Source organism: Miscanthus floridulus, chromosome 2 (genome assembly GCF_019320115.1).
Source record: "Miscanthus floridulus cultivar M001 chromosome 2, ASM1932011v1, whole genome shotgun sequence".
In the NCBI taxonomy this organism is placed as follows: domain Eukaryota; kingdom Viridiplantae; phylum Streptophyta; class Magnoliopsida; order Poales; family Poaceae; genus Miscanthus; species Miscanthus floridulus.
This window is the reverse complement of record NC_089581.1, coordinates 65,508,800-65,512,051: the sequence shown is the minus strand read 5'-3', so window position 1 is coordinate 65,512,051 and position 3,252 is coordinate 65,508,800.

Here is a 3,252-nt window from a genome sequence, read left to right as displayed (position 1 = left end):
ATCGAACCATGACTATACACATAGGTTATCAAGGTTTCTGTGGTTCATGGGCATTCCGGTGTCATATTAGTCTCAAACTTTTTCTTAGGATTGCACGTTCCACGTGTGAACGAAACACCAAGTTTGAGATTTTTCGGAGATGGTTTGCTACTTTCTGAGGTTTAATTGAATTTTCGTGTGACGAGACAGTTTAATTATAGGTTGAACTGAGTCTACTCATAAAAAGATCTAGAATGGTACCAAACTTTTACACAGACTCTAATGTGCCCTAGGGATAAAAATTTTGTGGAGGTGGATGACAAAATCTATTGGGTCCAAGAAGAAATTCACCCTCTTTTGTCTCATTCGGCACAAAAAAATATAATAAATAAAAAAAACTGCTCAGAAAAACCTAAGATCCTATGTGGGGTCTTAATTTGCATGTACAAGCTTGCCAAAAAAATTTCAAGCCATTTCAACATAGGCGGAGTATACATGATTCACAGAGGTACATGTGCCATTTCATCGAACCATGACTATACACATAGGTTATCAAGGTTTCTGTGGTTCATATGCATTCCGGTGTTATATTGGTCTCAAACTTTTTTTAGGCTTGCACGTGCCACGTATAACACCCCAGGTGTTTGCCTTCCACATTTGCACTTGCATTTCATGGACATGAGCATCATTCATTCATTCACAAGCTTATATCACATGAAACATGTCTTTGAAACATTGCAACATATCGTTATGTTTCATGTGTGTTGTTTCTTTTATGAAATGTAAAGTGTGCAACACTTAAGTGCAACATGTGCCACTCCCTTAGTGAAACAAGGTTAGTTAGTACTATGCAACACACTCATGAAACAAGTGAAACATGACTATGAAACAGTTGTAACATTTCATGTGTTTTCATTGTTTCAGTACATACCTTGCTTGATTATTGTGTGACCAATGTATGGTGTGGCTAAAAACTCTTTTAAGAAACTTAGTTACACCTAGAATGTCATTTGGGACATTGTTCATGTTGATCACTTTGACTAATTAGGTTCTCAAGTCATGGTTTGACCAAATTTGACCCCTGAACCCTTTGGTTTGACTGTTTAAAAAGTGTGGCTTAGGATGTTTGCATGTCTGAGCAACCTAAAACAAAGTTGTAGAAAATTTAATAAGGAACAAACTTTGTTTAGAAGCCAAGTCATGAAAAAGTGCACAACATGCTCCAAAAGGACCCACAATTCAGCATTGAAGGTGGACTCAACACTTAGAAAATTTTCTAAGTCATTTCTGATTTTCTAGTTTCGACCACCTATGTTTGGAGCTTTGTATCTCCTTAACTAGGCCGAACCAGCTGGAGCTCCAATTGACAAAGTTGAAGTACTCACTTAGATCTCCAACTTTGTCGACTACACCTCTAGCCAGATCAGCACGGATTGGGAGATATAACCGCTTGAAATTGTCCTGTCAGTCGGTCGTTTGCTGCCGATTCAGAAAAGTTCAGACTCGGCCGTGGCCGACTGGCCACAGCTCACGGCCGCCGCATGGATGCCATGCGCCATGACCGGCATGGCGTCGCCGCGCACTAGCAAGCCGTGAAGGCGCACCCGCCTGCCTCCTTCCCCCGCTCACTCGTTCACTCCCTTCCTTTTCTCGCTCTCTCGTGGCCGAGCACACCACTGCTAGCACCACCGCGAGCTCCGCCTCCGTCCAGCTCCCTCGCCTCACCACCATTGTCCGATTGATCATGGCCATAGCTCCACCACCATCACCTCTACGATCTCCACCTCTTCATGCTCGTGTTGCCCCGTTTGGTGAGCCACATTTTGCGATGCGCTCGAGCGGGAGGCCGGCCAGAGCGCCACCGCTCGCACGGCCGTCGTGGCCCCATCTCCCTGTTCCCTCTCTTGCTGAGCTCTCTACCATCCTAGTACCCTCCTAGCTTGCTGGTGCTCGGGTAGGAGTAACGTTAGACGCTACCATGTGTGCATGCCGGAACGGCCGGTCGCTCTCGCCACGGCTGCCATGGCCGCATACACGAGCTCACCGTCACTGGCCATGCCTGGCTCGTCTCCGTTCTAGCTAGCACAAGCATGAGCTTCCCTGTTAGCTATAGTTTCTACCCTCTAGATGTAGTTTGGTGATTCGCTGTATTCACGCCGGGCCGCTGACCTCATCGGCGTACCCAGAGCGCCGCCGCTGGCCGGCGCACATGGCCAGGCACCTGCACTGCACCTCGGAACCCTAGTTCGCCTAGGAAGCTTCGCCGTGGTCTTGCAGAGCTCGTACCGAGCTCGAGCGGGACAATGGCAGGCCACCATCGTCGGAGCGCCACCGTACCTTGCGCACCGCCTCTGCTCTCGCCGCCGGCAAGGCTAGGGTTAGGAATAGGTCGTGTTCTTGGTACCAGTCGGTGCGGGTTGCTTAGGGGAGCACGTTGGTACACTTGGTTTCACCGGAGGAGCCGCCACCGGTGAGCCTCGCCGTGTGCCGCGCCGTCGCGTGCGCCTCCTCTATTTTGTCTCGCTGACCGGTGGGTCCGGCTGACAGCCGGGTCCCACTCGTCAATGACTGCTTGTTTCTAAGGATAGCTCAAAAATGCAGTTTTGAATGCTGATTTGATATTTTTGTATCTCCTGTTTTGTAGATCCAAATTGGATGGTTCCAATTTTTTTAGACTCACAGTTAGGTCTAGTATTTAAGAAAAATATGTCTTGAACACATTATGTAGAAATTTTGGATGAATTAAATAGGAACTTGAAAAGGGTTTTTGAATGCATGCAAACTTGTTTAAATCATATCTTGAGTTTCTATGATCCAAAAATTATGAAATTTTGTGGGTAAGCTAGTATTGTATGGTAGAAGCTTTGGTTAAAATTTGAGAGTCATTGCATGTGTAGTTTTTGAGTTATAGATTTTCCTTTTATCATTGGTAGATACTTGGGTGAATTTTAGTAAATTATTTATGAATCCATTGACCATGAAATTTGTTGGAGAGTATCCTAGTACCCTAAGGATGCTAGGAAAAATATGAAATCTGTTGCTTGACACTTTTCACTAAGGTTTCCTAATTATGCCATTTTAAGCCATTCTGCCTTACCATTTTCGTGTAGGTTGTTATACTTACTCAAATGATGTGAAATTTTTATGGTAGTCTACTTAGGGCATGTAGTGTCTACTGTAATTTTTTTAGATTTAATGGTGTAGTTTTCATATATGTTTACTATTTCCTCTAATTAATTAAATAAATTAAGAAAGGTATTAGAGGAAATGTTT